Genomic DNA, 12,568 nt, shown 5'->3' on the forward strand with positions numbered 1-12,568 from the left:
AACAGGGTGTTGGCAACAAAGAGAAAATATCTCTCCTCAAACTCCACCAACTCTAACCTGCCAGCCTGTTGGTACCTGTAGTAAGAAGAGTCTGGTGCCTTGGAGGACTCTGGCTTGTTACAGGGAAGATCCTTACTGCCAGGACAAGCGCTGGCCACAGGAAATATAAGCTCTAAAACTCTCCTGTAATATCTCTGACCCAATTTTGCACCACTTTTTTCCATTTCATTTTTTAGGACTGAAACATAAAAGAACCAGTGTCTAGAGGCAAGTGACATATATCTTACACTTGTGGCCATCCTTACTTTCTTCATTCATAAACTTCGCTTAAAAGACTAAAGTTCCCAATTCCTTATAAAAAATATGTTCTTGCCCTCAGTCCCGATGGCTACTGGCAAAGATTTTTATTTCCCAATGGCTAAGAGAGCTTCCTTCATCTTCTTGGTCATAGTTGGGATGAGGTGCATGTGGTCATCCACACACTTGGTCACACAACTGTCTAGCTGCTGTTTCACCTGAAGCTCCTTACTCCCAGCATCTATTGAATCTTTAGCTTTGTTATTGCATTGCATGGTGCACCGGGCCAGGCGGTCCTTGAACTTCTCCAACTCACTGATGACCAAAGCCTGAGCTTGAGCCAGAGGCACATGGCAGCGCTTGATGCACTGGTGCACCTGCTGCAGGGAGGCCTGGGTGTCTTCACAATAGCTGGTGCTGCACCGGAACATGAGACCCTGCATTTTCTGAATGTTCTCTTTCTCCAGACTCTTCACCGTGGAGTCTGCCACCTCCTGCACCTACAGCTGCGGTAGCTCTGCCATGGTGTCCCTGCGCTGCCCTGTGTTGCGCCATCATATATAGTTATTTTTAACCCCTAAATCTGTCTTTTAAAGGATCTCTTCTCCATCTTTATTGCCAGCGCATCAGTTCAAGCCCTAATAACTTCGCGCCTTTTATTACTATGGTAGTGACTTGATTAGGTTTCCTTTACATAGCCTTTTTCTTCTTGTTTTATTCTGTATATTGTTATCAAAATATTTATTCTAAAAGGTAGATCTTGCTTGCCACTTACTAGTTTAACATCTTTCAATGGCTCCACATAATCTCCTGGATAAAGTTCAAACTTCTTAGTTTGGCACACAAGGCCGTTAATGATCTCACCTTTGCTTATCTCTAACTTTGTGTCTGTCTATTCCTCTATATTCACAATGTACTTCAGATTTAGAAAACTATTTTCAGCTTACTGAATGTGTATACTGTTGTATACATCCTGTTTGTTTTCTTGTCTTGGAAACTATCCTTTTTTTTTTTTTTTTAAGGAAGCCTTCCTTGATTCCAGCCTCCAAATCTATATATGATCCCTTTCTTTGTCTTGCTAAACAGCTTGTTAGTATATCATAACATTTATCACACTATATTGTGACTTTTAGTTTCTCTTCCTCCCTGCAGCAAACTTCCTGAGGATAGGAACTATATTTTATTTCTTATTTTTTCTCTTTATTCCTAATATAGTACTGGACACTTATCAAATGCTCAGTAAATGTTTGCTGGATAAAAGGAGATTGCTTCTCACCAGAGCTGCATCTCTAGACACTCTGTCTAACATATATTTTCCCTGTAAGAACCAATGATATGTTCAGTAATTTTGGTGACAACCAGGAAAAGAGATATTTAGAAACGTCAGATAAGGAAACTGGAGAACTCTTTTGTGTATGGCTTTGGATAGATATTTTCTACCTGAGACTTGCTATGTATAATAGGAGACTTCTGCTTTCTTCAGTCTTTGCTTAACTTTGATATGAGGCTTTTTGTTTTATTTTCATTTCTACTCAGGACTTAAACTTTTAGAAAGATAAGAGGGAGAAACATTTATTTCTGCATTTTAATTTTATCCTAAAGTGTAATCATTGAGTAAACCAAAATTACTCATTCAGTTCCAGAAATAGTATTTTGTTGGACATTTTATTTGCATTCTGGAATCTAAAGAAGTAAAGTAAGTATCTTGCCTTTTATGTGAGGGCAGTTTGGCTTTTTGATTTCAGGATAAAATTGAGAAGAAAAATGTAAAAGACAGTTCAAATCAGTTTTGTAAGTAATGGAAAAAAGGGTTTTAGAAATATCAAAAGAGTTTTAGAAATATCAAACTAGCAGTATGTGGAATGCACATTTATTTTTTAAAATATGTAAACTGCATTTTAGTGTTAGTTTTATCTCCATGTATGGTTCATATCTATTTTCCTGGGAGAAAATTCCAGACATCTATAAGTCTTTGTCAATAGGAAGGAAATAACCTAGTGGGACACATATACAAGGCTTTTGAGAAAATAAACTATCTTTCTTCTGCTTTCATCAGGTTGTACCAGAGATTGTTAGAGAAATATGGAGATAGTGTACCCATATTCCATTAAGAAGAGTTAGCTGGTACTTGGAATTTCTGTAAATATATTTATTTATCTTTGTCTTAAATTTGTATGCATTTGAAGTTTTAAAAAAATTACGTGTTCCAGATATGTGATGATAAAACTATTTAGATATTGCAATGTTCCTATCATTTTAAGATTTTTTAAGCCAGTGGTCTAGTTGAGTGGTGGTAATTATTCACTTAAAATTTAACTTAATAAAAGAACAAATTTAGAAACTAATCTGTGAATCTCTTTAATAAAGTTACTCAAAGATTAAATTTTTTCTACATACCTTTAAGATGCTGATTTAGAAGGTATATTTTAAATTATATCATCTGGGACAAGCATAGAGTTATGAGAATCCTCTTAAAATGCTACATAACACAATTTTAGAAAGGCATTCATTGCAGCAAAATGAAAATTAAATTAGTATTGTCATTTTTGGCTCATTATAGATTTATTAGTGGATATAATTATGTTATCTTTCAGCAAGGACTTCATTTCTCTAAAAATTTGCCCTATAGATGAAGTTGTATGTTAATAGCTCTTTCTAGTTCTTTCGAGTTTTCCTTCCATTATTAAATTATTTGAATATGACAATTACCTTGCTATTTAAACAAGGAAGGAACCTGTAGTTTGCAATTGAGAAAACTAAGAGTCGGAGAGAATAACCATGCAGAGACACAGTCAGAAAATGGTACTACTTCTCAGGCCAGTATACTTTCTGCCACCTCTCACTGCATTTCAAAATTCATTTCTGCTTTGTTTTAGTATATTTATGATATTTTGAAGTGGGATTTCATAATATTAGTAAATAAAATTAAATAAACTCTACCTTACATACTGATACTGTTTACATACTTAGGAAAAAATTGGGTAAATATGTGAAATGACCACTTTTAGTTCTTCCTTCCAGATTGAGATAGTATGAAAGATGAAGTATACACCTTGGTATACTTTCAATTCCTTGCAAAAATTCAGAACTTCTGAAATGCTGACTAGCCCTGGAATATCCTTGACTGTGCTAATTTATAAACCTGTACTGCAAAAGACAGCTTAGGTATTGTTAATTTAGTCCTCAGTTTATAGATTTGTGTTCTTTAAGGCTATCACACAAAATTCCTTGTTTCCTCAAGGTACCCTAACTGGATAAGTTTTCAGTAGTTGATGAAAGGTGTTTGTACTGTGGCTGTGTGCTATGAAGAGCTGTGTGTACTGTAGTCATTGCTAACTGTTTATATACTTTAATTGTGTATTAAAAATTGCAAACATCTAGTAAGATTTTTTATCAGGATTGCAGAGCATAGTAAATTATAAGTATTATTTGAAAGGGTAGTTTATAGCTTTGAGCAAGACTACAATAATATGAAAATTATTACAGAAATATTAAAATTAAGTGATATTCCATTTATTGTGTATTTACTATGTGCCAGGAATTATGCTAACTGCTTTCCATCTATTATCTCATTTAATCTTAACAACTTTGTAAGGGAGATATTATTCTTCCCATTTTAGAGATGAGAAGATCAATGTGTAGAGGTAGAAATTATGGTAATTAACTTGCCCAAGGATTTATAGTTATAAGGTGGTAAAATAAGAATCCAGACCTATGTTGATCTAACTTCAAAGTCTTTGCTGTTAATTCCTGTGCCATACTGCTTCTCTTTGCATTTTCACCCTTCTGAAGTTTAATTTTTTTCATCAGTAAAGTAGGAATTGAACTTTGCTACAGATACCATATCTAATTCATTATTTTTATTTTATTTTATTAAATAAATAATAAAATAACCTATAGCACAGTTTCTTTATCCACTTGTTGATGGATGGGCATTTGGGTTGGTTCCACGTTTTTGCAGTTGTGAATTGTGCTGCTATAAACACATGTGTGCAAGTAGCTTTTTCATATAATGACTTCCTTTCCTCTGGGTAGATACCCAAGAATGGGATTGCTGGATCAAATGGTAGTTCTACTTTTAGTTCTTTAAGGAATCTCCACTCTGTTTTCCACAGTGGTTGTCCTAGTTTACATTCCCACAAGCAGTGTAGAAAAGTTCCCTTTTCATCACATCCATGACAACATCTACTATTTTTTGATTTTTTTGATTATGGCCATTCTAGTAGGAGTAAGGTGGTACCGCATTGTAGTTTTGATTTGCATTTCCCTGGTCATTTGTGATGTTGAGCACTTTCTCATATTTTTTTTGGCCATTTGTATATCTTCTTTGAGAATTGTCTATCCATGTCCTTAGCCCACTTTTTGATGAGATTGTTTGTTTTTTTCTTGTTGATTTGTTTGCATTCATTACAGATTCTGGATATTAGTCCTTTGTCAGATGTATACATTGTGAAGATTTTTTTCCCACTCTGTGGGTTTTCTGTTTACTCTGCTGACTGTTCCTTTTGGTATACAGAAGCACGTTAGTTCAATTAAGTCCCAGCAATTTATCTTTGTTTTTATTGCATTTGTTTTGGGTTCTTGGTCAGAAAATCCTTGCCTAAGCCAATGTCTAGAAGGGTTTTTCCAATGTCATCTTCTAGAATTTTTATAGATTCAGGTCTTAGATTTAAGTCCTTAATCCATCTTGAGTTGATTTTTGTGTAAGGTGAGAAATGAGGCTCCAGTTTCATTTTCCTACATGTGGCTAGCCAATTATCCCAGCACCATTTGTTGAAAAAGGTATCCTTTCCTCACTTCATGGTTTTGTTTGCTTTGTCGAAGATCAGTTGGCTGTAAATATTTGTGATTATTTTATTTCTGGGTTCTCTATTCTCTTCCATTGGTCTGGGTGTTTATTTTTATATTAGTACCATGCTGTTCTGGTGACTATGGCCTTATAGGATGCGATCAGGTAATGTGATGCCTGTAGAGTTGTTCTCTTTGCTTAGTCTTGCTTTGGGTTTGCAGGCACTTTTTTGGTTTCATATGAATTTTATAATTTTTTTTTTTTCTAATTCTGTGAAGAATGATGGTGGTATTTTGATGGGAATTGCATTGAATTTGTAGATTACTTTTAGCAATGTGGTCATTTTCACAATATTGATTCTACCCATCCATGATTATGGGATGTGTTTCCAGTTGTTTGTGTCATCTATGATTTCTTTCAGCAGTGTTTTGTAGTTTTCCTTATAGAGGTCTTTTGACTCCTTAGTTAGATATATTCCTAAGTATTTTATTTTTATTTTTTGGCAGCTTTTGTAAAAGGGGTTGAGTTTTGGATTTGATTCTCTGCTTGGTTGCTGTTGGTGTATAGAAGAGCTGCTGATTTGTGTACATTAATCTTGTACGCAGAAACTTTGCTGAATTCTTTTATCAGTTCTAGGAGCTTTCTGGAGGAATCTTTAGGGTGTTCAAGATAAATGATCATAGTGTCAGCAAATAGGGATAGTTTGACTTCCTCTTTATCGATTTGGATGCCCTTTATTTTTTCTCTTGTGTGATTGTTCTGGCTTGGACTTCCAGTACTGTGTTGAAGAGGAGTGGTGAGAGTGGTCATCCTTGTCTTGTTCCAGTTCTCAGAGGGAATGCTTTCAACTTTTCCCCATTCAGTATTGTGTTGGCTGTGGGTTTGTCATAGATGGCTTTTATTATATTGAGGTATATCACTTGTATGCCGATTTTGCTGAGAGTTTTAATCATAAAGAGATGCTGGATTTTGTTGAATGCTTTTTCTGCATCTATTGAGGTGATCATGGGATTTTTGTTTTTAATTCTGTTTATGTGGTGTGTCGCATTTATTGACTTGCATGTGTTAAACCATCCCCGCATTTCTAATATGAAACCTGTTATCATGGTGGATTATCTTTTTGACATGTTGTTGGATTCAGATAGCTCATATTTTGTTAAGGACTTTTGCGTCTGTGTTCACCAGGGGTATTGGTCTGTAGTTTTCTTTTTTTATGTCCTTTCTTGATTTTGGTATGAGGGTGATACTGTCTTTATGGAATGATTTAGGGAAAGTTCCCTCTTTATCTTGTGGAATAGTGTCAGTAGGATTGGTACCAATTCTTTGAATGTCTGGTAGAATTCTGTTGTGAATCCATCTGGTCCTGGACTTTTTTGTTGTTGTTGGTAATGTTTAAATTACCATTTCAGTTCTCGCTGCTTGTTATTGGTCTGTTCAGGGTACCTAATTCTTCCTATTTTAAGCTAGGAGGGTTCTATCTTTCCAGGAATTTATTCTTCTAGGTTTTCTAGTTTATGAGTATAAAGGTATTTATAGTAGCCTTGAATGATCTTTTGTATTTCTGTGTTGTCAGTTGTAATATCTCCTGTTTTGTTTCTTATCGAGCTTATTTGGATTTTCTCTCTTCTTTTCTTGGTTAATAGTGCTAATGGTCTATCAATTTTATTTCTCTTTTCAAAAAACCAGCTTTTTGTTTTATTTATCTTTTTTTTTTTGGTATTAATTTCATTTAGCTCTGCTCTGATCTTGGTTATTTCTTTTGTTCTGCTGGGTTTGGGTTTGGTTTGTTCTTGTTTCTCTAGTTCTTTGAGGTGTGACCTTAGATTGCCTGTTTGTCCTCTTTCAGACTTTCTGATGTAGGCATTTAAGGCTATGAACTTCCCTCTTAGCATCGCCTTTGCTGTGTCCCAGAGATTTTGATAGGTTGAACTGGACAACACTATTGTTCAGTTGGAAAAGTTTTTAAATTTCCATCTTGATTTCGTTTTTGACCCAATGATCACCAGGAGCAGGTTATTTAATTTCCATGCATTTGCATGGTTTTGAAGATTCTTTTTGGAGTTGATTTCCAGTTTTATTCCACTGTGGTCTGAGAGAGTGCTTGGTATGATTTCAGTTTTCTCAAATTTATAGAGGCTTGTTTTGTGGCCTATCATATGGTCTATCTTGGAGAAAGTTCCATATGCTGTTGAATAGAATGTATATTCTGTGGTTGTTGGATGGAATGTTCTGTGTATATGTGCTAAGTCCATTTTTTCCAGGGTATAGTTTAAATCCACTGTTTCTTTGTTGACTTTCTGTCTTGATGACCTGTCTAGTGCTGTGAATGGAGTATTGAAGTCCCCTACTATTATTGTGTTGCTGTCTATCTCGTTTCTTAGGTCTATCAGTAGTTGTTTTATAAATTTGGGAGCTCCAGTGTTAGATGCATATATGTTTATATTTTTCTGTTGGACTAGTCCTTTTATCCTTATATAATGTCCCTCTTTGTCTTTTCTAACTGCTGTTTCTTTAAAGTTTGTTTTGTCTGATTTAAGAATAGCTACTCCTGCTTGCCTTTGCTGTCCATTTCCCTGAAATGGCTTTTCCACCCCTTTACCTTAAGTTTGTGCAAGTCCTTATGTGTTAGGTGAGTGTCTTGAAGGCAGCAGATAGTGGCTGGTGAATTCTTAATCATTCTGCAATTCTGTATCTTTTAAGTGGACCATTTAGGCCATTTACATTCAATGTTAGTATTGAGATGTGAGGTACTATTCCATTTATTGTGCTATTTGTTGCCTGTATACCTGGTTTTTTGTTTTTGTTTTTTAAATTGTATTTGTATTTTATAGGCCCTGTGAGATTTATGTTTTAAAGAGGTTCTGTTTTGATGTGTTTCCAGGATTTATTTTAAGGTTTAGAGTTCCTTTTAGCAGTTCTTGTAGTGCTTGGTAGTGGTGAGTTCTCTTAGCATTTGTTTGTCTGAGAAAGACTGTATCTTTCCTTTGTATATGAAGCTTAGTTTCATTTGATACAAAATTCTTGACTGATAATTGTTTTGTTTGAGGAGGGTGAAGATAGGGCTCCAGTCCCTTCTAGCTTGTAGGGTTTTTGCTGAGAAATCTGCTGTTAATCTGAAAGTTTTTCTTTATAGGTTACCTGGTGCTTTTGTCTCACAGCTCTTAAGATTCTTTCCTTCATACTAACTTTAGATAACCTGATGACATTGTGACTAGGTGATGATCTTTTTGTGATGAATTTTCCAGATGTTCTTTGATTTTCTTATATTTGGATGTTTAGGTCTCCAGCAAGGCCGAGGAAGCTTTCCTCAATTATTCCCCAAAATATGTTTTCCAAACTTTTAGATTTCTCTTTTTCCTCAGGAATACCTATTATTCTTAGATTTGGTCATTTAACATAATCCCAGACTTCTTGGAGGCTTTGTTCATATTTTCTTATTCTTTTTTTTTGTCTTTGTTGGATTGGGTTAATCTGAAGACCTGTTTTCAAGTTCTGAATTTCTTTCTTCCACTTGTTCAATTCTATTGCTGAGACTTTCTAGAGCATTTTGCATTTCTGTAAGTGTGTCCATTGTTTCCTGAAGTTTGAATTGTTTTTTATTTATGCTATTTCCCTGAATATTTCTCCCTTCACCTCTTGTATCATTTTTTGGACTTCCTTACACTGGGCTTCACCTTTCTTTGGTGCCTCCCTGATTAGCTTAATAACTAACCTCCTGAATTCTTTTTCAGGTAAATCAGGGTTTTCTTCTTGGTTTGGGTCCATTGCTGGTGAGCTAGTATGATTTTTTGGAGGTGTTAAAGAACCTTATTTTGTCATATTACGAGAGTTGGTTTTCTGATTCCTTGTCATTTGAGTAGGCTCTGTCAGAGGGAAGGTCTAGTGCTGAAGGCTGTTGTTCAGATTCCTTTGTCCCATAGGGTGTACCCTTGATATAGTACTCTCCCCCTTTTCCTATGGATGTGGCTTCCTGAGAGCAGAGCTGTAGTGATTGTTATCTTTCTTCTGGATGTAGCCACCCAGCTATTCTACCAGGCTCTGGGCTGGTACTGGTGGTTGTCTGCACAGAGTCTTGTGACCTGAACCATCTATGGGCTTCTCAGCCATGGATACCAGCACAGTATTTGGGGTGTCTGGGTGCTACTGCTGCACTCTGCTTCCTTAGTAAGGTTTATGGGTCCTCTCAGGCTTCCTGATTTATTCCTGCAGTTGTTCTGGAGCAAAAATTCACAATGCGAACTTCCACATGCTGCTCTGTCTGTCCGAGTCAGAGCTGCAATCTAGTCTGCCTCCCATCCACCATTATCCCCTTTTGTTCCCAGTTCTGGAGACAAGAAGTCCAATCAAGGTGTTTGAAGGGCTGTGAGAGAAGGGCATGTGCCAGGCCTCTCTCTTTGACTTGTAGATGTCTGTCTTCTCCCTGTGTCTCTTCACATTGTTTTCTCACTGTGCGTCTCATTGTGGTTTTTATTTGTATTTCTCTAATGATCAGTGATATTGTGCTTTTAAAATATGATTATTGTCTGCATGTGTCTTCTTTGGAAAGGTGTCTGTTCATGTCCTTTGCCCACATTATAATGGGGTTGTTTGCTTTTTTTCATGTTAATTTGTTTAAGTTCCTTGTAAACTCTGGAAATTAGACATTTGTTAGATGGATAGATTGCAAAAACTTTCTCCCATTCTGTAGGGTGTCTGTTCACTCTAATGATAGTTTCTTTTGCTGTGCAGAAGCTGTTTAGTTTAATTAGATCCCATTTGTCAATTTTTGCTTTTGTTGCAATTGCTTTTGGCATTTTTGTCATGAAATCTTTGCCTGTGCCTGCCTATGTCCTGAATGGTATTGCCTAGATTTTCTTCTAGGTTTTTTATAGTTTTAGGTTTTACATTTAAGTCTTTAATCCATTTTGAGCTAATTTTTATATATAGTGTAACAATCGGGTTCAATTTCAATTTTTTGCATATGGCTAGTTGTTTTCCCAGCACCATTATTAAATATGGAACCCTTTGTCCATTGCTTGTTTTTGTCAGGTTTGTCAAAGATCACAGAATTATAGGTGTACAGTCTTATTTCTGGGCTCTTTATTCTTTTCCATTAGTCTGTGTGTTTATTTTTGTACCAGTACCATGGTGTTTTGGTTACTATAGCCCTATAATATGGTTTGAAGGGAGATAATGTGATGCTTGCCATTTTTTTCTTTTTGCTTAGTATTGTCTTGGTTATACGGGGTTCTTTTTCATTCCATATGAATTTTAAAGTAGTTTTTTCTAATTCTATGAAGAGTGTCATTGGTAGTATGATAAGAATAGCATTGAATCTGTAAATTGCTTTGGGAAGTATGGCCATTTTAATATTGGTACTTTCTATCCATTAGCCTGGGATGTTTTTCCGTTTGTGTCTTCTCTGATTTTTTTAAGTAATGTTTTATAGTTCTCCTTATAGAGATCTTTCACCTCCCCGGTTAACTGTATTCACAGGTATATTATTCTTTTTGTGGCTGTTATGAATGAGATTGCCTTTGTGATTTGGCTTTCCACTTGGCTGTTGTTGGTATATAGGAATGCTAGTGATTTTTGTACATTGATTTTTTTATCCTGAAACCTTGCTCACGTTGTTTTATCAGCTGAAGGAGCTTTTGTGCTGAGACTGTCGGGTTTTCTAGATAGTTGTTGCAGCACTTTTCATTCTGATTATGGTATAAATGGATATTTTCAGGAGTTTCCTGAAGTATCTATTGGCAATCTCAGTTATCTGGAATCCTTTGGCAAATTAGTATTGAGGATGTAGTATAATGGAATAGAACAGACAAAAAACCCCAAAAGATAATAGGCCCAGGTTCTTCCACTAGGAAAGCTACTTATAACTGGGCAGCTTATTTCACTTCTCTGAGCTTTGGGTTCTTCATGTTTACAATAAAGAGAGGACTAATTTATTTTAAAGTTCCCTAAGGATCTAAAATTTTATGCTGTCTGGAACATAATGAAAAGAACATATGTCTTTATGTAGGGAAAAAATAGTTGTGAAATTTTTAATTAGGGGATATGCATTTTTTTTTAGTCACAGTGCCATTGCACACTTAATAGACTACACTCTAGTGTAAACATAGTTATATATTTACTAGGAGACCACAAAATTCATGTGACATGTTTTATTTTGATACTTACTTTATGGCGGGGGTCTGGAACTTAACCGGCTCTGTCTCCAAGTATATGCCTATACTTTTGTTTAAGCGAAAATGTGAACTTCACTGTACTTTGTTACCTTTGTTGTTTTATGCAGAGGCATCTAGAATGATGAATCCTTTCCGGAAGATTTTCAGTTTACTTTTCCCAGACCCATCAGAGGATATCACTGTTTGTGGTAGCTATATGAAATGTATTTCTTAAATTGTTTTTTTTTTTTTTTGAGATGGAGTCTCGCTCTGTTGCCCGGGCTGGAGTGCAGTGACTGGATCTCAGCTCACTGCAAGCTCCGCCTCCCAGGTTCCCGCCATTCTCCTGCCTCAGCCTCCCGAGTAGCTGGGACTACAGACGCCCGCCACCTCACCCGGCTAGTTTTTTGTATTTTTTTAGTAGAGACGGGGTTTCACCATGTTAGCCAGGATGGTCTCGATCTCCTGACCTCGTGATCCGCCCGTCTCGGCCTCCCAAAGTGCTGGGATTACAGGCTTGAGCCACCACGCCCAGCCGTATTTCTTAAATTGTAAGACTTGAAACTTGAAATTACTTCTTGATCCTTGGGCTATAGAATGGATGTTTTATTAGCAGGCGTGAAAACAACACGAATTTTCTTGTACTTCCCCATCAGAGCTTTTGGGTGACTAGGTGCATTGTCAACGAGCTGTAATATTTTGAAAGGAATTTTATTTATTTATTTTCTGAGTGGCAGTTCTCAAAGGTGGGTTAAGTGATTTCAGTGATCCACGCTGTAAACAGATGTACTGTCATCCAGTCATCTAGACATTGTAGTTCCATTTTCAGAGCACAGGCAGAGTAGATTTAGTTTTTTTTTTTTTTTTTTTTTTAGTAGAGATGGGGTTTTGCCATGTTGGCCAGGCTGGTCTCGAACTCCTGACCTCAAGTTATCCGCTGGCCTCTGCCACCCAAAGTGCTGGGATTACAGGCGTGAGCCACCATGCTTGGCCCAATTTAGCATAATTCTTAAGGGCCATTGGATCTTTTGCATGATAATTGAACACTGGCTTCACAGATAAGACACCAGCTTCATTAGCCCCTAACAAGAGAGTCAGCCTATCTTTCGAACTTATGCATTGACTTTTCCTTTCTAGGTATGGAATTCCTAGATGTCAGTTTATTCCAATAGAAGTCTCTTTCATCTACATTGGAAATCTGTTGTTTACTGTAGCCGCCTTCATCAGTTATCCTAGCTAGATCTTCTGGATAACTTGCTGCAACTTCTCCATCAGTACTTGCTGCTTCACCTTGCACTTTCATGTTATGGAGATAGTTTTTTTTTTTTTTTTT

The 12,568-nt window shown here is 36.2% G+C and overlaps 1 protein-coding gene and 1 pseudogene across 1 annotated transcript in view; one reads left to right on the forward strand and one right to left on the reverse strand.

Moving 5' to 3' along the window:
• SENP7 (SUMO1/sentrin specific peptidase 7) overlaps positions 1-12,568 on the forward strand; it is a 210,737-nt gene that overhangs the window by 105,633 nt on the left and 92,536 nt on the right. The gene's annotated exons all lie outside the window — the stretch shown is intronic.
• On the reverse strand, positions 405-740 carry LOC105521023 (annotated as a pseudogene).

Source organism: Colobus angolensis, unplaced genomic scaffold (assembly GCF_000951035.1).
Source record: "Colobus angolensis palliatus isolate OR3802 unplaced genomic scaffold, Cang.pa_1.0 Scaffold393, whole genome shotgun sequence".
In the NCBI taxonomy this organism is placed as follows: Eukaryota; Metazoa; Chordata; class Mammalia; order Primates; family Cercopithecidae; genus Colobus; species Colobus angolensis.